The sequence below is a fragment of the Tachyglossus aculeatus genome, chromosome 2 (genome assembly GCF_015852505.1).
Source record: "Tachyglossus aculeatus isolate mTacAcu1 chromosome 2, mTacAcu1.pri, whole genome shotgun sequence".
NCBI lineage: Eukaryota > Metazoa > Chordata > Mammalia > Monotremata > Tachyglossidae > Tachyglossus > Tachyglossus aculeatus.
Genome location: NC_052067.1, coordinates 26,693,163 through 26,716,456, shown reverse-complemented (window position 1 = coordinate 26,716,456; position 23,294 = coordinate 26,693,163). Strand labels below are relative to the sequence as shown.

The 23,294-nt window shown below is 51.3% G+C and overlaps 1 protein-coding gene across 3 annotated transcripts in view; it reads left to right on the top strand.

Moving 5' to 3' along the window:
- Positions 1-23,294, top strand: part of LRRC3B (leucine rich repeat containing 3B) — a 136,414-nt gene that overhangs the window by 53,875 nt on the left and 59,245 nt on the right. The window contains exon 1 of one of the 3 annotated variants that reach the window (XM_038771437.1): positions 5,858-5,933. The exons of 1 other annotated variant lie outside the window; for it this stretch is intronic. The gene's annotated coding sequence lies outside the window, so the exon portion shown is untranslated. Of the gene's footprint in view, positions 1-5,857; positions 5,934-6,189; positions 6,247-23,294 lie in introns of those variants that run through there. One more of the 3 variants, XM_038771442.1, reaches the window with a different exon arrangement.

Sequence of the window (23,294 nt, the reverse complement as noted above, 5' to 3'; positions counted from 1 at the left end):
CCTGGAATCGGAGTTAATCCACTTCTAACTAATTGCTCTGAGATGACCCACATTTTCTGCATAAATTGAGGAGAGAGCATTTCCTTTGCTCTGATGAATCTGGGAATTGTTCTGCACTACTGTGTTGTGTAGACCTGGCCCAAGAGACAAGATTAGAACTTGTAACATCATCTTCAGCTATTACTTATTGGCGATGTTTACGGGGCTTGGCATGGTGCTAGACACTACAGAAGTTTACAAAGGAGGAGAGGAGATGCCATCCCATCTCTCCAGCTGAGCCGTTTTGTCACTGGGTAGAATGGCAGCTGCTCCAGGTCTGAGGCTGTTAGGATGGCTCTCTGCAGCTGGAGGCCTCCCCTGACAGCGCCCTGACTTTGCCCCCCTCTCTCACCCTGCCACTTTTCTGGGCAAGAAGTCCGCTGGGCTGTGGAAGGGAAGGGAGTCTAGAGACTGATGCAGGTGCATGCTCTAGGGAAAGGAGTTGAACCATGGTTGCCCCAGCCTGAGCCCACCAAAGCCTTAATTGAGCCTGGCCCTCAGAGATTTTACTGTTTAAAGATCTTCCTGGAACTAACCCAGGACCAACTATTCTTAGGCCAGCTCTCCAATGACAAACTGAACTGGAAACCTGTGGCATCACTTTAGCTAGACTGTAAGCCCGTTGCGGGCAGGGATTGTCTCTATTGCTGAATTGTACTTTCCAAGCGTTAAGTACAGTGCTCTGCACACAGTAAGCACTCAATAAATAACGATTGATTGAATGAACAAATGAATGAATAGATCTATAGTCTAAAATTGAATTGAATTCCAACTGAAGTGTTTAGTTCTTTTTCTTGAATGATCTGGGACGTTGCCTTTGTCCTCCAATGCTGTGGGATGTTGCCTTTGTCCTCCGATGCTGTTCGTGGTGACTTGCTGACGATCTTCTCACAACTTTTCAAAGATCATTTTAAAAGACGAATCAGGCAGAGAGTAACTTTCTGTAACATAAATTTTAAAAGGTAGCGTATGTGAAAACTGGTGAATCGCAAGGCCCAGAGTCTGAGTCTTCTATTTACATGACAGGTGCATTCAGTAGACATACCAAAACTGCCGAGTTTCCCTTTAAAATGCCTCACGTTTAATCCAGAGGGATCACTGCAGTTGATGAAAAGGTCATTCGGGCTCTAGGGTCCTTCCAACAGGAGGCTCTTAGGCTATACTACTAATCAAATGGAGGTCAAACATAGCTCCCGTAATTTTACAGTGAGCACTAAGATGTCCGTATTAATCTTGAGCTTTGGTGAGCTGCTTGTGTCTTCTGAAGGTTGAGACTCTTCACCCCATTCTGCATTCTTCTGGTATGGTTGATGACATCAATTATCAGATATTTAGCAAACCTTGGTGATATGTTTTCGATGCCATTCTAGACCTGCTAGGACTGTCAACTCTGGGTGGAAGAGTCAGGCTAGGGGTGACTAGGCCTGGATGGGAATATAAATGAGATTCTAAATATTGCTCTGAAGCCACAAATGAAGCAACGTCCCTCAGCAGAGATACTCTTTGGGAACAGTCAGCCGATATGCCAAGTACTGTACTATGTGCCAAGCACCATACCATGTGCCAAGCACCGTACTAAAGAAACTGTTTAAAAACTCCTCTAGAATCAGAGTCTCATTCTAAACAAGTAAAACTTGGCTGACATGTAGCATAATTAATACAGATCCTCAAATTCTAAAGATTTGGGGGGGTACTCTGCCTTGAGGGGTTGGATTTATTTCCACAGACTGCCTGGCTATTTGATGCCCAGCTTCCAGGAGTTGTACTTTTTTTTTTGACAACTCCCTAGGTAGGAAAGGTTGTGCAGATTACAGGAGACCTGAGCAGGCAAAGTAAAATCCATTTTCAAGTTGGCATCAGAGAGACAAATGAGGTGGGAAAAGGCTGTAGGTAAAAAGAACCAATTGCTCATTTCTCCTACAAGCTAAGAAAAGTTGTCACCGATATCCCTTACAACTTTAACTGCTCCCGACCTACGCTCCCTAAAGAGGAAAGCAGGCTTTCTGCTACATGGTGAGCCTACCTGCTTTTGATGCTGCCATGTTATAATTAGTGACATGAAATAAAAATATCACTCAAGCCGTTAACTTCTTATTTCATCCCTACCTTTGTATTATTACTATGCTTTGTTAGACTTCCATACATGTTAAGTTTAAGCCATTTTTCCGCAGTTCAGGATGAACTTGAGGTTGAAGGAATGGTCAGAAGGTGGTCTGAGGGCGATGGGCAGTAACTAGTACCAGCAGCGGGCCAAAGACAAATACTTTGCTGTTGGTCAAGGATCAAGTCACGGCAGGGTAGGGATGGTTTGACTGACACTCCATCTCTGCCCCCCAGGACACGCCATTCCTTACACCTTTTCTTCTTTGTGTCTTCTTAAAGGCTAATATATGAAGTCAAAAATCCTGGAAAGGGGTAAGGAGTGGGAACAGACCCTTGCGGTGTGAAAATAGGGTGCCTTGGTTCTGGCCTCTTCTGTGCTCTCTGGAATAGCAGCATGACCTAGTGACAAGAACCCGGGCTTGGGAGTCAGAGGAGATGGGTTCTAATCTCGGCTCCGCCACTTGTCTGCTGTGTGACCTCGGGCAAACCACTTAAGTTCTCTGTGCTTCAGTTACCTCATCTATAAAATGGGGACTAAGATTGTGAGCCCCATGTGGGACAACCTGATTACCTTGTATATACCCCAGCGCTTAGAACAGTGCTTGGCACATAGTAAGCGCTTAACAAATACCTTAATTCTTATTATTAGGAAGCACTTAACAAGTGCCATATTTATGATGATGATTATCCACTTGGGGAGCCAAAAGAAGGCGCGTCCTGATGTTTTGTTACCTCCTCACACTGCCTCTCTTTCCCTATCAATAGCATCATCAATACTCTCCCCGCCAAACACACACACATACACACATTCATTCATTCAATCGCATTGATTGAGTGCTTACTGCGTGCAGAGCACCGTGCTAAGCGCTTGGAAAGTACAACTCAGCGACAAATAGAGACGATCCCTGCCCAACCACGGGCTAACAGTCTAGAAGCAGCAGCGTGGCTCAATGGAAAGAGCCCGGGCTTGGGAGTCAGAGGTCGTGGGTTCTAATCCCGGCTCTGCCACTTGTCTGCTGTGAGACCTTGGGCAAGTCACAGAACTTCACCGTGCCTCAGTTACCTCATCTGTAAAATGGGGGTTAAGACGGTGAGCCCCACGTGGGACAACCTGATTACCTTGTATCTACCCCAGAGCTTAGAACAGTGCTTGGCACATAGCGCTTAACAAATGCCATTATTATTATTATTATTATTACTATCATTATTAGAAGGGGGGGAGACAGACGTCAAAAGAAATAATCAGGCGTCAATAACCCTCTCCCTCTCTATCACCCCTTTTACCCATCCCTTGAAACCGGGAGAATTCAGGTGGAGCCTTCCCAGACTGAGCCCTTTTCCTCTCTTCCTCCCCCCCCCATCGCCCCCCTCCCTCCCTCTGCCCTTCCCCCACAGCACTTGTGTATATTTGTACATATTTATTACTCTATTTTATTAATGATGCGTGTATATAGCTATGATTCTATTTCTTCTGATGGTATTGACACCTGTCTACCTGTTTTGTTTTGTCGTTTGTTTCCCCCCTTCTAGACTGGGAGCCCGTTGTTGGGTAGGGACCGTCTCTATCTGTTGCCGATGTGTACTTAGCGCTTAGTACAGTGCTTTGCACACAGTAAGCGCTCAATAAATACAAATGAATGAATGAATGAATGAATGAAATCCGCGCTGTGGGGGAGGAATTCCGGTCCTGCCTTCCCTGATTCTAGTCCTATCCCAAAGCTCCTCACCGCCACACTGTCTGCCTTTGTCTCCTCCTCTCCCCTTCCTCCTCCTCTTCCTCCTCCTTCTCCTCTTCTTCCTCCTTCTCCTCCTCCCCCTCTTCCTCCTTCTCCTCTTTCCCCTCCTCCCCCTCTTCCTCCTTCTCCTCTTTCCCCTCCTCCTTCCCCCTCTTCTTCCTCCTCCTCTTCCCTCTTCTTCCTCCTCCCTCCTCCTCCTCTTCCCCTCCCCCTCCTCTCCCCCTCCTCCTTTTCCCCCTCCTCCTTCTCCTCCTCCTCCTCCCCCCTTCTTCCTCCTCCTCCTCCTTCTCCCCCCTCCACCTCTTCCCCCTCCTCCTTCTCCTCTTCCCCTCCTCCTTTTCCCCCTCCTCCTTCTCCTCTTTCCCCTCCTCCTTCCCCCTCTCCCCCTCTTCCTCCTCTTCCTCCTCCTCCTCCTTCCCCCTCTCCCCCTCTTCCTCCCCCACTTCCTCCTCCCCCTCCTCTTCCTCCTCCCCTTCCTCCTCCCCCTCTTCCTCTTCCCCTCCTCCTTTTTTCCCCCCTCTCCTCCTCCCCTTCCTCCTCCTCCCCCTCTTCCTCCCCTTCTCCTCCTCCTCTTCCTCCTTCTCCTCTTTCCCCCCTCCTTCCCCCTCTCCCCCCTTCCTCCTCCTCCCCCTCTTCCTCCTCCTTCTCCTCCTCCTCTTTCCCCCCTCCTTCCCCCTCTCCCCCTTCCTCCTCCTCCCCCTCTCCCCCTCTTCCTCCTCTTCCCCCTCCTCCTTCTCCTCTTTCCCCTCCTCCTCCCCCTCTTCCTCCTCCTCCTCTTCCCCCTCTTCCTCCTCCTCCTCTTCCCCCTCTTCCTCCTTCTCCTCTTTCCCCTCCTCCCCCTCTTCCTCCTTCTCCTCTTTCCCCTCCTCCTTCCCCCTCTCCCCCCTTCCCCCCCTCCCTCTTCCTCCTCCTCCCCCTCCTCCTCTTCCCCCTCCTCCTCTTCTCCTCCTCCTTCTCCTCTTCCCCTCCTCATCTTCTCCTCCTCCTCTTCCCCCTCCTCCTCCTCCTCTTCCCCCTCCTCCTCCTCTTCCCCCTCCTCCTTCTCCTCTTCCCCTCCTCCTTCTCCTCTTCCCCCTCGTCCCCCTCGTCCCCCTCCTCCTCCTCTTCCCCTCCTCCCTCCTCCTCTTCCCCTCCTCCCTCCACCTCTTCCCCTCCTCCTTCACCTCCTCCTCCTCCTCTTTTTCCTCTTCCTCCTCCTCTTCCTCCCTCCTTTTTCCTCGTCCTCTTTTTCCTCTTCCTCCTCCCTCCTCTTTTTCCTCTTCCTCCTCCTCCTCCTCTTTCTCCCTCCTCCTCTTTCCCCTCCTCCTTCTCCTCTTCCCCCTCCTCCTCTTTTTCCCTCCTCCCTCCTCTTCCCCCTCCCTCCTCTTCCTCCTACCTCCTCCTCCTCCTCTTCCCCCTCCTCCCTCCTTCTCCTCTTCCTCCCTCCTCTTCCCCTCCCCCCTCCTTCTCCTCTTCCCCCTCCTCCCTCCTTCTCCTCTTCCTCCCTCCTCTTCCCCCTCCCTTCTCCTCCTCCTCTTCCTCCATCTCCCTCCTCCTTCTCCTCTTCCTCCCCCCTCCCTCCTCTCCTCCCTCTTCCCCCCCCCGCCCTCCTCCTCCTCCTCCCCCTCGGCGGTCTTCCCCCGGTGTCGGTGTCCCCGGGGCGGCCCGCGGCGCGGCGCGGCGCGGCGGGTGCGGATGCCCCGGGGCTGGGCGCCCCCGCCGGGTCTCCCCCGCCCCCCGCCGGGTCTCCCCCGCCCCCCGCTCTCTCCGCCCGCCCCCCGCTCTCTCCGCCCCGCCCCCCTTTCCGCCCCGCCAGCATCCCGGGATGTCCGGGCCGGGCCGCCGGCGGGGCCGGGCGGCGGGCTGACCGAGGGGCCGGATCGCCGCCGCCGACAACCGCACCGCCGCCGGGCCCCCCCAGCCAGCGCGCGCGCGCACACACGCACCGCACACACACACACACACACGCACGCACACCCACCCGCACCCGCCCCGCCCCGCCCCGCCCCCGGCTGGCACCTGGCAGCCCCCGCCCGGAGCCATGGATGGGGCCGCGCCGCGCACGCCTGGCACCAGGTAAGGGGCCCGGGGGGGCCGCCGCAGGCCAACGCCGCCGCCGCCGCCGCCGCCGCCGCCGCCGCCGCCGCCGCCGCCTGTTGCTTTTCGCAGCCAGTCGGGCGTGTGGGCCGGGCGGACGGACGGACGGACGGACGGACGGTGCCCCTCCCTCGGGGCTGCCACCCTCCGGGCTGGCATCCCCCGCGGTGCCCGGCCAAGCGGGGCTCCCGCAACTCCGGCAACTTTGGCGGCGGCGGCGGGTGCTGCCCGCCCGCCCCGAGCCGGGGGTTGGGGTTCGCTCTGGCCCGCGGGAACCCAGCAGCTGGGGCAGGTAGGGTGGCATCACCCCCGGGGTGGGTACCCTCGACCTTCCCCCCCAAAAAGCTAACGGACCCACCCCCTCGGGGGGGCTGCGGGGCTGCGGACGAGGGCGGGTGGGCATGGGCGGCTGCCCTCCCTTCCGAGGGCTCACCTCCTCCAGGAGGCCTTCCCACACTGAGCCCCCTTTTTCCTCCCCCCTCTCCCCGGTGAGCCCACTGTTGGCAGAGACCGTCTCTAGATGTTGCCAACTTCCCAAGCGCTTAGCACAGTGCTCTGCACACAGTAAGCGCTCGATAAATACGATTGATTGATTGACTGATCCCCCCACACCTCCTTCCCCTCCCCACGACACCTGTATATGTATTTGTACAAATTGATTATTCTATTTTACTTGTACATCTTTACTATTTTGTTAATGATGTGCATCTAGCTTTAATTCTGTTTGTTCTGCCGATTTTGGGCACCCGTCTACACGTTTTGTCTTGTTGTCAGTCTCCCCCTTCTAGACTGTGAGCCCGTCTCTCTCTGTTGCCGACTTGTCCTTCCCGAGCGCCTAGTACAGTGCTCCGCACGCTGCAATCAATCAATCAATCAATCGTATTTATTGAGCGCTTACCATGTGCAGAGCACTGTACTAAGCGCTTGGGAAGTACAAATTGGCAACATACAGAGACAGTCCCTACCCAACAGTGGGCTCACAGTCTAAAAGACTAAAGTCTAAAAGACTGCAAGCGCTCAATAAATACGATTGATTGATTGATTGATTGATCCCCCCCGCCCTACCTCCTTCCCCTCCCCACAACACCTGCATATGTATTTGTACAGATTTATTACTCTATTTTACTTGTACATATTTACTAATCTATTTTGTTAATGATGTGCATCTAGCTTTAATTCTGTTTGTTCTGCCGATTTGAGGCACCCGTCTACACGTTTTGTCTTCTTGTCGCCCGTCTTTGCCTGTTGCCGATTTGTCCTTCCCGAGCGCTTAGTACAGTGTTCTGCACGCTGCAAGCGCTCAATAAATACGATTGAATGAATGAATGAAGGAATGAAGGAATGAAGGAAGGACCCGGCCGGGGGGGTGACTAGGGCCTCGTCCGTGGGGAAGTGTCTGGGGACTTGTCAGCGCTTAGTACAGTGCCCGGCGCACAGTAAGCGCTTAACAAATACTATAATAATCATCATCATCATCATTAATATTATTACTATTGTGTTAATATTATTGTTATATTATATTATTATGATATTATTATATATCATTATAATCATTATTATTGTCAAGGTGGGGAGCGGAAAATAAAGCCACGAAAATCGACAATTAGAGCCGGGGCTTGCAGGAGTCTCTCTGCTGGAAGAGGGAGGGAAAACCGCCTCCCTCTACTAGGCTTTAAAAAAGGAAAAATCCCACCCCAGTTTTCCGGGCCGGGGGGCTTTGGAAGGAAGGGGAAGGGATTTGGGAAGGGGGTGAAGGAAAGGGGCGAGACGCGATTTCCCCTCGTAGATTCCGGCCCCCAGGGAGCGCTCAGTAAATAGGATTGAATGAAGGATGGGGGGGGGGGGGGGGGGGGGGGGGCTAACCCCGTTTGGTAAGAGCGCCCGCCTCCGCACACCGGGGCAACCCTGCGGTTGGAGCATCCCAGCCCTCGGGCCGGGAGGTCCCCGACCTGCCGGGGAGAGGACGACGACGACGAGGAGGAGGAGGAAGGGGAGGAGGAGGAAGGGGAGGAGGAGGAGCCCGGGCCGGACGCCTTCCCAGCTGGGGCGGGGGGCGCAGGGAGGAGGACGGAGCGTTTAGCCCAGGGCCGGGCCGGGCCGGGATCCGGGCCAACGGGGAGCCCCGGGAAGGCGGGGGATCGGCCCAGCGGGGACGCCCGCTTCGGCCAGGGGGAGCGGAGCGGGAAGCGGCCTCCTCCTCCTCCCTCCTCCTCCTCCTTCTCCCTCCTCTTCCCTCCTCTTCCCTCCTCCTCCTCCTTCTTCTCCTCTTCCCCCTCCTCCCTCCTCCTCCTCCTCTTCCCCCTCCTCCCTCCTCCTCCTCCTCCTCCCCCCTCCTCCTCCCCCCTCCTCCTCCCTCCTCCTTTTTCTCCTTCTTCTCCTCCTCCCCCTCCTCTTCCTCCTCCCTCCTCCTCCTCTTCCTCCTCTTCCTCCTCCTCCTCCTCTTCCTCCTCCTCCCTCCTCCTCCTCCATCTCCTCCTCCCCCCTTCTCCTCCTCCTCTTCCTCCTCCTCCCCCTCCTCCTCCCCCCTCCTCCTCCCTCCTCCTCCCCCTCCTCTTCCTCCTCCCTCCTCCTCCTCTTCCTCCTCTTCCTCCTCCTCCTCCTCCTCTTCCTCCTCCTCCTCCATCTCCTCCTCCCCCATCTCCTCCTCCCCCTTCTCCTCCTCCTCTTCCTCCTCCTCCTCTTCCTCCTCCTCTTTCTCCTCCTCTTTCCTCCTCCTCCCTCCTCCTCCTCCATCTCCTCCTCCCCCCTTCTCCTCCTCCTCTTCCTCCTCTTCCTCCTCCTCTTCCTCCTCCTCCTCCCCCCTCCTCCTCCCTCCTCCTCCCCCTCCTTCTCCTCCTTCTTCTCCTCTTCCCCCTCCTCCCTCCTCCTCCTCCTCCCCCCCTCCTCCTCCCCCCCTCCTCCTCCCTCCTCCTCCTCCTTCTTCTCCTCCTCCCCCTCCTCTTCCTCCTCCCTCCTCCTCCTCTTCCTCCTCTTCCTCCTCCTCCTCCTCTTCCTCCTCCTCCCTCCTCCTCCTCCATCTCCTCCTCCCCCCTTCTCCTCCTCCTCTTCCTCCTCTTCCTCCTCCTCTTCCTCCTCCTCCTCCCCCCTCCTCCTCCCTCCTCCTCCCCCTCCTTCTCCTCCTTCTTCTCCTCTTCCCCCTCCTCCCTCCTCCTCCTCCCCCCCTCCTCCTCCCCCCTCCTCCTCCCTCCTCCTCCTCCTCCTTCTTCTCCTCCTCCCCCTCCTCTTCCTCCTCCCTCCTCCTCCTCCCCCCCTCCTCCTCCCCCCTCCTCCTCCCTCCTCCTCCTCCTCTTCCTCCTCCTCCTCCTCTTCCTCCTCCTCCCTCCTCCTCCTCCATCTCCTCCTCCCCCATTCTCCTCCTCCTCTTCCTCCTCTTCCTCCTCCTCTTCCTCCTCCTCCTCCCCCCTCCTCCTCCCTCCTCCTCCCCCTCCTTCTCCTCCTCCCCCTCCTCTTCCTCCTCCCTCCTCCTCCTCTTCCTCCTCTCCGCCTCCTCCTCCTCTTCCTCCTCCTCCTCCTCTTCCTCCTCCTCCCTCCTCCTCCTCCATCTCCTCCTCCCCCTTCTCCTCCTCCTCTTCCTCCTCCTCCTCCTCCCTCCTCCTCCCCTCTTCCCTCCTCCCCCCTCCCCCCTCCTCCTCCTCCTCCTCCTCTTCCTCCTCCTCCTCCCTCCTCCTGCCCTGCACTGCCCCCTACAGGGAACCCACATCTGCCCTGCAGCGCCCCCTGCCCCGAAGCGCCCCCTGCCCCGGAGCGCCCCCTGCCCCGGAGCGCCCCCTGCCCCGGAGCGCTCCCTGGCCCAGAGTGCCTCCTGCCTTGGAGCGGTCCCTGCCCTGGAGCACCCCCTGCCCCAGAGTGCCCCCTGGCCCGGAGCACCCCCTGGCCCGGGGTGCCTCCTGCCTTGGAACGCCCCCTGCCCTGGAGCGTCCCCTGCTCTGGAGCGTCCCCTGCCCTGCAGCACCCCATGCCCTGGAGCGTCCCCTGGTCCGGAGCGTCCCCTGGCCCGGAGTGCCCCCTGCCTTGGAGCGCCCCCTGCCCTGGAGCGTCCCCTGCTCTGGAGCGTCCCCTGCCCTGCAGCACCCCATGCCCTGGAGCGTCCCCTGGTCCGGAGCGTCCCCTGGCCCGGAGTGCCCCCTGCCTTGGAGTGCCCCCTGCCCCGGAGCGCCCCCTGCCCCGGAGCGCCCCCTGCCCCGGAGCGCCCCCTGCCCCGGAGCGCCCCCTGCCCTGGAGCGCCCCCTGCCCTGGAGTGTCCCCTGCCCCGGAGCGCCCCCTGCCCTGGAGTGTCCCCTGCCTTGGAGTGCCCCCTGCCTTGGAGTGCCCCCTGCCTTGGAGTGCCCCCTGCCTTGGAGCACCCCCTCCCCTGAAGTGTCCTCTGCCCCGGAGCGCCCCCTGCCCTGGAGTGTCCCCTGTCCCTGAGCGCCCCCTGGCCCAGAGTGCCTCCTGCCTTGGAGCACCCCCTGCCCTGGAGCGCCCCCTGCCCCGGAGCACCCCCTGCCTCGCAGCGCCCTCTGCCCTGGAGTGTCCCCGTCCTGGAGCGCCCCCTGCTCTGGAGCGCCCCCTGCTCTGGAGCGTCCTCTGCCACAGAGTGCTTATGGAGAAGCAGCATGGCTCAGTGGAAGGAGCATGGGCTTTGGAGTCAGAGGTCAGGGGTTCAAATCCCGGCTCCACCAGTTGTCAGCTGAGTGACTTTGGGCAAGTCACTTAACTTCTCTGTGCCTCAGTTACCTCATCTGTAAGATGGGGATTAAGACTGTGAGCCCCCCGTGGGACAACCTGATCACCTTGTAACCTCCCCAGCGCTTAGAACAGCGCTTTGCACATAGTAAGCGCTTAATAAATGCCATCATTATTATTATTATAGAGTGTCCCCTGTCCCGGAGCGCTCGCTGCCCTGGAGAGCCTGCTGCCCCGCAGCACCCTCTGCCCTGAAGCATCCCCTCCCCCGGACCACCCCTGCCCTGGAGCACTCTCTGCCCTGGAGAGCCCCTTGTCCCGGAGCGCCCTCTACTCTGGAGCCCCCCCCTGCCCTGGAGCATCCCCTGCCCTGGAGAACCCCCTGTCCTGAAGCATCCTCTGCCCTGGAGTGTCCCCTGCCCTGGAGAGCCCCCTGTCCTGAAGCATCCTCTGCCCTGGAGTGACCCCTGCCCTGTAGGGCCTCCCGCCCTGGGGCACCTCCTGTCCTGCCCTGGATCACTCACTGCCCCAGGGTCCCGGGGTCTCCCTGGAACACGCTCCCACCACCTCTGCACGCCTGCAGTCTCCACTCCCAAATCCTGGGAGGGGATGGCATGTGTGTATCTGGTTGGGAGATTTAGGGTGGGAGCAGGGAGATGAGGGAATCCCCTGCTCTTCATCCTGTTTCCCTGCCCCTTTCCACTACACTATAAAGCCCCAGAAAGCCCAGGCAATCAAACTGTTTCCAATTCTCAAAAATTACTCGGACGCCCCTCTGGACTGTAAGCTCCTTTGCTGTCAGGGAATGGGTCTACCAACTATCTTGTATTGTCCCAAGTGCTCAGTACAGTGCGCTGGACTCAATAAAAGCTCAATAAATACCATCGATTGATTGACGCTTGAGAGAATAGTAGGATTTGGGGCCTGAATTGTTCAGATCCTACTTAACAAATCTCCATTCGGCCCGACCTCATACCGATAAGTGTGAACGTTGTACTGGAATCATATTCTTGTTGCACTGTTGCAAACTTGTACTTCCCAAGTGCTTAGTACAGAGCTGTGCACACAGTAAGCGCTCAATAAATACGATTGAATGAATGAATGAATGAATTCTTGGTTAGGTTTGGAGATAGTGTGATATGTAAATAGATGGATCTATTCTTGTTCCTTCTATTTTTTAACTTATGCTATTATCCCATACAGGGTATGGAATAAGTCGGTATGTAGAACTATTCCCTCATGGTTATTTCCAGTCCCTAAAACATAGTGTAAAACAGTTTCTTCCAGTAAAGAAGTTTATTCAGGCTTTTCAGCTAATCCACGATAAATGGTTTCATTTGGATAACTGGAAACCGTTGGTTGACATAACACGTCAAAGAAAATGTACTCCTTACAAAATATTTGCAAAACGACATTATAAAAAGGATTAGGACAGAAGATCAGTAAAAATCGACTATGCGATGTCTGTATTGAAAACAACTAATTCGGCTTTAAATTCTCCAGTAATTTTTTTCTCATATTGAGAATGATTTTTCCTGAAATTTATGGCAGTGAAAAAGAGGTACAGAAAAACTAAATTGAGGAATTCAGAGTAGGCCAGTATTCATTTGAGCATAGAAAAGGGATTGACAGGGTTGGATCCCATTTAAAGATTTATCAACTGAAAGGACTGAGATTCATGTCAGGCCTTGCTAACGTGGCACCTCATCTTTCGTTTTGACTCAGTGATGTCTACGTGGGTTACATTTTGACATTCTAGCAGTTTGACTAAGGGGAAAGAATGTCGCTAAGTTAAAGTTTGAAAACACTAAAAAGAAACCCCGGACTACCACACTGTAGAAAAATCCTAGAAAAATTCCTAACTTCTGGGAAGAAGGAGAATCCAATTTAGGATTTTAAACCTTGCTTTGTCAGAAATATCAAGGGACCAGTTTCTACCAGCAGTGATTAGTGGTGATGTTGCTAATACTGCATTAAAGGGCCAGTGCTGTCCTCGTCCAGTGACTCTGCGTCAACAGAAAAGTCTCAGGGGAGGGATCATTGACATGGAATAGGTTAATCACCATTAAATCACATGTTATGGCCCAGAGGAAAGAGAAAGTAATGGCAGAAGAGGACTTTTTGTTTAAGATACAAAAGAACGTTGACATATTCGAACATATGTTAGGTTGGTCATTTAATCCAGAAGATATTCTAATGGAGTGCTATGCCTGGCCCCAAGCTATTGTAAATGCTAACTGGAAAGTCTCATTAAACCCTAAGCTGATTAAATCAATTCTTTTTAATATTCCTACTTGTTCAGTTAAAGTATGCAGGTGGCTTGGACGGATATTTTTGTGAATTAAAATAGAAAAATTAATATTATACCAGAAGTAAGATGTGGCATATCATACTGGAGCCCAAGGAAATTGATCCAAATAGCTAATTAAAGCATCCTTGTATCGCACCAATACAATTTGCATTCTTTTTCTAAATCTGACTAAACGCATATAGAAAGCCTACAGAATGAATGGCCTCTATTATCTGGTACACTTGTAGGCTTTTTTTTTTTTTATTCCAAGAGGTTTGATGGGATCACCTGGATTTCCCTCTTACCTTTGTTTCATGGCAAATGTGTGTCTTCTGTGATGAAGGCTGATATGAATGTGCAGCACACTTGTATATTTATCCAAAGCTAAAACATAAAGGTCAGTGAGATGTAATGAGAGTTTTTCCCTAGTGTTCTAATCTCAGCTCTGATTTAGAGTACCAGTAATTTTTCAGGCCAGCATAGAGGGAGGCTCACCATTTCAACAATGACTAAGGGATTTGATTTCCTTGTGATATATAAGGGAATTTATGGCATATCAATGAGAGAAGCGGACATGCTATGTAACATTTTGTCCGTTACAGACTGAATGATGATTGGTGGCATACTCTGATACGTGGCACTCCTGTCTACTGGTTTTGTTGTCTGTCTCCCCCTTCTAGACTGTGAGCCCATTGTTGGGTAGGGATTGTCTCTATCGGTTGCCGAATTGTACTGTCCTAGCGCTTAGTACAATGCCCTGCACACAGTAAGTGCTCAATAAATACGATTGAACGAATGAATATTTTGATCTAGAAGGAAGTTTGGATTTGTAAGATTGTATGAACTCATATAATGACCGTAGCTGAGTTTTAAGAACTTCTGGCCTCTGTGTTAAGCTTTTACATTGCTGCCCATTGGTGTTGCAGTTGCTCCATTGAATTCCAGTTTCAAGAAGAGTGTTTTTAGCGTTGCACGTTACAATACTAATTCTAAAAATGGGCGCAAGGAAAGATGTCTACTCAGAGAGAGCATGATTACCAAGAAATGGATGGTGAGAGCCAATGGGAATAGTTCAGTCTTCAGGGGTGTTTAGGGAAAGTAATAGATATACCTGGTCTACATCCAGGGATCTCCACTCTTATCCCTGCCCTTTCCCTTTGCTTCTATCCCTATCTCTGTCACTGTGCCTTTCAGGGCTCCTGCTCCCTCCAAAGGGAAACCCTGCCCCTTTCCCCAGGGATGAGCCTGCTACTCTTCTCTCCCCATTTTCTTGAGGCCTCCATGTCTTTCAACCCTTCTGCCATTCTGGTTCCTTTCCCTTCCCTCATGTCTTCCTTATTCCTTTCTCCCTTGCCCTTGCTCTGGCTCCTACTCCAATTCCTACCTGAGCTCTTGGGGTTATAGTCTATATCGAAACAACTTCTGCTTTCTATAGATTGATAACTGACCTACTGAGAGCTCACCTCCTCCAGGAGGCCTTCTCAGACTGAGCCCCCTTTTTCCTCTCCCCCTCCCCATCCCCCCTGTACCTCCTTCCCCTCCCCACAGCACCTGTATATATGTTTGTACAGATTTTTTACTCTACTCATTCTACTTGTACATATTTACTATTCTATTTTGTCAATGATGTGCAACTAGCTTTACTTCTATTTATTCTGATGACTTGACACCTGACCACATGTTTTGTTTTGTTGTCTGACTCCCCCTTCTAGACTGTGAGCCCGTTGTAGGGTAGGGACCCTCTATATGTGTTGCCAACTTGTACTTCCCAAGCGCTTAGTACAGTGCTCTGCACACAGTAAGCGCTCAATAAATACGATTGAATGAATGAATGAACTGAGAATAGAGGTTGAGGACGAGTCAATCTGACTCAAAGGTTGTGGAAGAAACAAGGGACAGGATGAGAAAGGAGCCAGATTAAAAAAAAAATCAAGACAATGGGAGAGATCATGGCTCGGGATGTCCCTCTGAGCTGTAAAGTAACAAAAGAGATGGGAAATTTAGGTGGGCAAGACAAAAACTAGAACCAGGAAATGAAAGTGGAGGCAGAATAGATTTGAGTTTGAATGAAGGAAGAGAATGAAAAAAGAACAGGGAAGGAAGGGGATGAGGTGGAAACAGAAATGATAAGAGAAGGGTAAAGAAAGGGAAGCCAAGGGAGACAGCATGGATAAACCATATCCCACCTTTGATTTCAGCCTCCTCCTCAACAAAATGTTGACCGGAGCTGCTAAGGACTGGGGCAGAGGGCTATATTTCACTTCCTTTCCCAGCCCAGCTGCTGCTGGTCAAGCTGATGAGCAATGTACTTGATAAAAGCTGGGAAGTGGAGAGCAAAGGCTCTCGCTGAGCCAGGAACTAGAGAACCAGTTCCTCAGTAAGTAAAAATTGGTAATAGGTTTCCCCTCCAGGCAGCTCATGCCTCTCTCTTCTTAAGGGAAAGATATCAGACTGCTCTTTATTTTGCTACTGGAGGTAAATCATGTGGCTTTCTGTTCCACCAAAAAAACCCCAACAGAAAACAACAACAACAAAAAAACCCCAAGCAGGTTAGATGTGCCAGTTAACAAGAATGCTTACATAACCACTAGCTTTTGACTTCTTAGGGGCAATATTTTATTAATCTTCCTCAGCACATAGGTAAACGAAGTATGTGCTGTAGAACGCGGCTATAATCAATCAGTGGCATTTGAGTGCTTACTGTGTGCACCGCACTGTACTAAGCGCTTGAGAGAGTACAGTATAATGGATACTGTACTGTCCGCCATGAGCTTACAGTCTATGGTGTTTAGGGAACCAAGAAATGAATGGTGTTATTGCTGAATCTTTGTGCCAAGGCGGCACCTGAAGCTATGACAGGATGTTCTAAGAGGTGATTTTTAGGGGGTTTTGTTATCTGTGGCATGATAGAATCATGAGCGGTGAGGGACCCTACAGGTCAGTTCCTGCATGAAATCATCCTAAACAGATCTATCTACTCAAGTGCTTTTCAGTCTCTTTTATCAGATAAACACATTTGGGAAATGGTTTTACCTGGCATGAGTTGAATGGGGAGAACAGACCAAGTCTGGCAAGTTGGTTGAATGTTACTGTGGAGGAGGGGGCTATCTCTTGGGCCTGGAAGTCAGAAGGTCATGGGTTCTAATCCCGGCTCCAGCACTTGTCTGCTGTGTGACCTTGGGCAAGCCACTTAACTTCTCTGGGCCTCAGTTACCTCATCTGTGAAATGGGGATTGAGACCGTGAGCCCCACCTGGGGCGGGGACTGTGTCCAAACCAATTTGCTTGTATCCACCCCAGTGCTTAGTACAGCATCTGGCACATAGTAAGTGCTTAACAAATACCATAATAATTATTATTATCATCTCCTAGGTGCCAATCCTCTCACCCACCCTGCCCTCCTCTCTGGGGCTGAGCATTCTGCCTTCCCGGTGGCTCACCGTGTGCTTAAAACAAATGCAGCAGGGGAGCACGCAATGTGTTAGTTGTGCCAGAATCCACCCCCACCAACCCAGCACTGAGTATAGTACTTAGTAGGGCCCCTGAGAGGTGTGAGTTCGAGGTTGTGCAACAGTCACGGGACGCCTAGGCACCACCCTGGCTGGAAGCCTTGGAAACTGCATCTCAGCCAAATCACCCAGGAGATGAATCAGTCTGCTGGACTAGTCTCACTCTCCTCACAGCGCACATGTATATTGGCTTTCTGTGAATTTCTCTTCAACATTTAGCCTTAGCTCTAGACAGTTGGGGGGGTCTTTTTTCTCCATCCAAAATTCTCTTAAGGAGCTCTGTGCCACACACTGATTGGAAAACGCTGATCTCTCTTTCTTTCCCTCTGTAGTCATCTCCTGGCTCTTTCTATTCCCGGTAGAAATTTGAACTAGCTGCTCATCCCTCTCCTGTACCTTTGATTCTAGCAAAAGAAGTGTTGCATGAAAATGTTGCAACAGAAGATATTGCAGGGTCTCTGTGTGTGGGCTTTGTGTTGGGTTGTCATTCCAGGACCTGGTGTAGAAGCTCCCTGGAAGGATGACAGAGCATTTAGGCATTGCTCTGAAATCCTCCCTTCTGTTTAATAATAACGATGATGGCATTTATTAAGTGCTTACTATGTGCAAAGCACTGTTTTAACTGCTGGGGAGGATACAAGGTGATCAGATTGTCCCACGTGGGGCTCACAGTCTTAATCCCCATTTTACAGATGAGGTAACTGAGGCTCAGAGAAGCTAAGTGACTTGCCCAAGGTCACACAGCCGACAGTTGGCGGAGCTGGAATCTGAACTCATGACCTGACTCCAAAGCCCGTGCTCTTTCCATTGAGCCATGCTGCTTTCTTTCCATTACAGGTTGGCATTGATCAAGAAAGCAGTCAGTCAGATACTAAAATAGTTGAATAAATCTTAGTTGATGTAAGATTTCCATTTGCACTCTGAGCAAAGGTGGACACATTTGTCCTGAGGCTTCCTGGGTGGTGGTGTCATGACATCTTGTCACGCCCCATGTGATCTGGAGCAGGCCGAATTTAGCCCCAGGCTCCCTGCTGCTGCTCCCCGAAAGCAGCACTGCCCCAGGACCAGCAGAAACCAGCTCTGCTACCACTCCGCCCTGAGCAGGGGTCCCCTGGCCAGCCTCCTGCTCCCCCCAATCCTGATGTGGGGCCCCATTCAGGCCAGAACGGTCTGTGGGATGGGGACTGAATGGAACTGGCCAGCACTGCTTTGCTAGGGCTGGCGGATGCCCTGTCCCCCGTCACCGGCTCAGGCTGTGCGACTCCTTTTGGGGCACAGGGTCCAAAGAGAGAGAGTCCTTGTTGCCTCTCTGCCCCCACCCCATCACCTGCTTTCCTCCACTCTTGTCTTGCCCAAAATCACTAGCACTAACTGAGCACCCGTTGAACGCAGAGCACTATACTAAATGGTTAGGAGGCTCCAAAAGATTTAGGAAGCACAATCCCTTCCCTCAAGGAGCTGACATACCAGCAGGTCAAAAGTGCCAGTGAACTAACATAACCACTGGTTACAGTCGGTAACACGTGGTTTTTGAACTTAGAAGCTTGGGCTGGGATTAGAAATGTGGTCCAGCCCACTATTAAATTTGACCATAAGAAATGTCATGTTCAGTCATTTGGGGAGGAGGGTGTGCTCTGAGAGAAAAACAGCAGACAGGCTGGACAGGCAGGCAGCAATCAGAAATGTGGGGGCTCCTTTTGAGCAAAGGACTGGGGAAAAATTAAAAATATCACCAGGCACTGTAAATACCAAATGCATCAGCACAGTAAAGGGCTAACTTTACGTGGGCACAGTGAGGAATGACTGCCAGTTGAGCATCAGGCTTTGCACACACTCACACTCACACTCACTCTCTGTCTCTCTGTCTCTGTCACTGTCTCTCTCTCTCTCTCCCCCTCTCTCCCCCCCTCTCCCTCCCTCTCCCCCCACATGCATGAGTATGTATATAGCCACTGTATTAGGGCACAATGGTCTTGACAATTTAATTTCATCCATAGGAGTAAGAGTGGCTCAAGAGAATCTCCTCCTCATGGCACACATGTAAAGTTCACCTGGAACCTTTTCTAACCTCTTTCCCAGTTGGGGAGAGCAGTCCCATGGTTCAGCACTAAGCTGAACCAAGGGACTGCCAAAGGGCTCTGCATTGCAGCCTCTTCATCGACTCAAAAGAGCAGTTTTGGGCCAGATCAACAAACAGCATGCCTTGCAATACAGTTGCAGGGGCAGTGGGTGCAGTCTTTGAATGTGGCGCAGAAAGCTTTTGAGAAATCTGCACCCCTCCCCATAACGCACACAGACTGACACACTCTCTCTCTCTCTCTCTCTCTCAAATTCATAAAATATACCAATCTGCTCTCCAAGATTCGGTGGCGGAGTAGTAGTAGACTAGAAAAGTGAATGAAATTGGCCTTTTTTTCTCCACTTGCAGATTTCGTTATTTGCATGTATATAGTATACATTATTTATATTCTATTGGAATCTGTGGCCTGCAGGAACTTGGTTAACTTGGGTTTGAGAAATGGTCGATTCTTTAGCTTGCATTTAAAGTTTTAGGATCTGACCTTCTACCTAACATTCATTCATTCATTCATTCAGTCCCCCTCCCCCCCCGCCTTACCTCCTTCCCCTCCCCACAGCACCTGTATATATGTTTGTACATATTTATTACTCGATTTTACTTGTACATATTTACTGTTCTATTTATTTTATTTTGTTAATATGTTTTGTTTTGTTGTCTGTCTCCCCCTTCTAAACTGTGATCCCGCTGTTGGGTAGGGGCCATCTCTAGATGTTGCCAACATGTAATTCCCAAGTGCTTAGTACAGTGCTCTGCACACAGGTGCTGTGGGGAGGGGAAGGAGAAGGCGGGGGGGATGGGGAGGGGAAGGAGGGGGAGAGGAAGGAGGGGGCTCAGTCTGGCAAGGCCTCCTATATGGAACCTGGGAGAGGATGATGTGATTAACTCTTCTAAATCGCTGTTCTGTCAGGTCGTGTTGCTGTTTATGGTTCTTATTAGATGAAGGAAACTCAGGAAATCCCTAGTCTTACTCTGTGCCTTTAGGCTTGTGAGAACTGAGCGAACATTTCCTCAAACTGCATTCATCTTTATTCATATATAGATGTAGGTTAGTTCTGAAAGTGTGGGTGTGGAATTTAAAGAGTCTACAGTGCTTAGGTAACATTTGATATTTCAGTTATGCAATGAAGAACCTGGATTGACAATGTAAAATAGTGGCATAAGTGTAGTTTTTGATAGTTTAAAATTTCAAAAAGTTATAGCCCGAGGTGGGGCTTCATGGTATGTTTGAGTGTTGGGACAAGAGGAAGAAAATATGGTTCTCTAACTAGGTGTTAGTTTCTTTGGTCTGACTGTAGAGGAGTTGTTCAAGCCATACACATCCTTCCTTTTCCTTTTGCTTTCTCTAGTCTCTTTTGCAGGCTCCCCCTCCCCCTCCCCCTCCCAGCCCCTTACTGTGGGGGTTCCCCAAGGTTCAGTTCTTGGTCCCCTTCTGTTCTCAATCTACACTCACTCCCTTGGTGACCTCATTCGCTCCCACGGCTTCAACTATCATCTCTAGGCTGATGACACCCAAATCTACATCTCTGCCCCTGCTCTCTCCCCCTCTCTCCAGGCTCGCATCTCCTCCTGCCTTCAGGACATCTCCATCTGGATGTCTGCCCGCCACCTAAAACTCAACATGTCCAAGACTGAACTCCTTGTCTTCCCTCCCAAACCCTGCCCTCTCCCTGACTTTCCCATCACTGTTGACGGCACTACCATCCTTCCCATCTCACAAGCCCGCAACCTTGGTGTCATCCTCGACTCCGCTCTCTCATTCACCCCTCACATCCAAGCCGTCACCAAAACCTGCCGGTTTCAGCTCCGCAACATTGCCAAGATCCGCCCTTTCCTCTCCATCCAAACCGCTACCCTGTTCGTTCAAGCTCTCATCCTATCCCGTCTGGACTACTGCATCAGCCTCCTCTCTGATCTCCCATCCTCGTGTCTCTCCCCACTTCAATCCATACTTCATGCTGCTGCCCGGATTGTCTTTGTCCAGAAACGCTCTGGGCATGTTACTCCCCTCCTCAAAAATCTCCAGTGGCTACCAGTAGATCTACGCATCAGGCAGAAACTCCTCACCCTCAGCTTCAAGGCTCTCCATCACTTCGCCCCCTCCTACCTCACCTCCCTTCTCTCCTTCTACAGCCCAGCCCGCACCCTCCGGTCCTCTGCCACTAATCTCCTCACCGTGCCTTGCTCTCGCCTGTCCCGCCGTCGACCCCCGACCTACGTCATCCCTCTGGCCTGAAATGCCCTCCCTCTGCCCATCCGCCAAGCTAGCTCTCTTCCTCCCTTCAAGTCCCTACTGAGAGCTCACCTCCTCCAGGAGGCCTTCCCAGACTGAGCCCCCTCATTCCTCTCCCCCTCGTCCCCCTCTCCATCCCCGCCATCTTACCTCCTTCCCTTCCCCACAGCACCTGTATATATGTACATATGTTTGTCCATATTTATTACTCTATTTTACTTGTACATATCTATTCTATTTATTTTATTTTGTTAATATGTTTGATTTTGTTCTCTGTCTCCCCCTTCTAGACTGTGAGCCCACTGTTGGGTAGGGACTGTCTCTATATGTTGCCAACTTGTACTTCCCAAGCGCTTAGTACAGTGCTCTGCACACAGTAAGCGCTCAATAAATACGATTGATTGATTGAAAAGGTCAAATTTTCTAAACAAATAACTGATTTACACTCAAGTGACCCAAAGAAGCATCTTCACTGTTCTTAAAATCCCATACATACCCTTTTCATAATGGGAAACCAGCTCATTTCTAGCAAAACAAATGGCATCGAGATGAAGATGTCCATAGTCCACCTCAAAACTTGGGTTGTGCACACACTTCTCCAGGAAATCATGGGATTTCCTTGCTGTCATCTTTTATTTCTGCCTCTTCCTTGATTCAGTCTCTGTAGTCTGTGCATAGCCTGGGCAGGAGAGGGAAGGAGTGGAGGAGAAGGTGACTCAGCATTTCCCACTTGATCCCAGTACCAGGGGGCTGCCCAGCAACTCCTGAGGATGGGATGGAAAAGCCTGAAATGCTAGTGTTGCCAAGTGGTTAGAGCATAGGCCTGGGAATCAGAAGGACCTGCGTTCTAATCGCAGCTCCACCACTTGTCTGCTCTGTGACTTTGGGCAAGCTCAGGTAGGAGTTGGAGTAGGAGCCAGAGCAAGGGAGAGGGGAATAAGGAAGATGTGAGGGAAGGGAAAGGAACCAAAATGGCAGAAGGGTTGAAGGACATAATAATAATAATGATAATTATGGCATTTGTTAAGTGCTAACTATTTGCCAGACACTATACTAAGTGGAGTTGATACCAGCAAATCGGGTTAAACACAGTCCCCGTCCCACGTGGGGTTCACAGTCTCAATCCCCATTTTCCAGATGAGGGAAAGGAGGCCCAGGGAAGTGAAGTGCCTTGCTCAAGGACACACAGCAGACAAGTGGTGGAGGCAGAATTAGAACTCATGACCTTCTGACTCCCAGGCCAGTGTTCTTTCCACTAAACCGTGTCGCTTCCTTTAACTCCCTCCCCTTCCATAAACAACAGACCACCACTCTCTCCACCTTTAAAGTATTATTAAGGACACATTTCTAAGAGGCCTTCCCCGATTAATCCCTCTTTTCCCCGGCTCACTCTCCATTCTGCGTCATCTATGCACCTGGATCTGTGACCTTTGGACATTGATATTTGTCCACCCCCCAACCTCACGGCACTTGTATACATATTTTTAAATTACATATTTAAATGACATATATATCAGTGAATGCTGGGGTAGGAAGAAAAGAATTTCAGAAAGAGATAGTCACAGACACATGAAACATGAACACATAGAGAAGCAGCACGGCCTAGTGGAAAGAGCATGGGCCTGGGTGTAAGAGGACCTGAGTTCTAGTACTAGCTCTGCCAAATGTTTGCTGTGTGACCCTGGGCAAGTCACTTAACTTCTCTGTGCCTCAGTTTCCTCAACTATAAAATGGGGATTTAATACCTGTTTTCTCTCCTATTTAGACTGTGAGTCCTTTGCGGGACAGGAACTGTGTCTGACAAGTAACTTTTACCTGCTCCAGCACTTAGAACATTTATTCAGTCATATTTCTTAAGCACTTACTGTGTGCAGAGCACTGTATTAAGTGCTTGGGAAAGTACATTATAACAATAAGCAGGCACATTCCCTGCCCTCATATTTCTGAAGATTGCCAAACCTGGCTAACCTGATCTGGATTGGCCTAGGACCATGGCAGGCTTGATGACCCTCAGTTGGTGGATAGATTAATTTGATGGGGTGGAGGACTTTTTAGCTCGTGCTGATGAATGTAAGCTTGGTTGGCATAGTTGATGCACCCCATGTAGGATGTCTCATCTTTATGATGTACTTACACAAAAACCTAATCAAAAACCAAGAGAATGCTCATCATTCCCTTGTGCTGACACAATGATGGAACTAAGTTATTGTCCCTGAATAATGGTACAGGAATCATTCCAAAGAGTCATTTTCGATAATACCATGTTGGCATTGCACTGAATCTACTTTAGCTAATACAAGAAGACAGATGTATTGAGTAGAGTTCATGCAAAAGCACATAAGTTAGACAGTTCACCCATCCCAAAAGGGGTAAATAAGGCCATTTATTGTATGCCCACCCAAACTTCAGTCAAGCTCCGTTGGAAGGATTTCCTGGCATCCAGAATCTTTCCTTCAGGCCTGTGTTTCAGGAAACCTTTTGAGATTCTCTTGATAATTACATTCTGCCTGCAGTACTTGAATCTACCCCATGGTTTCTGCTAGAGTTGATGTTCTTCACTGTCTGAT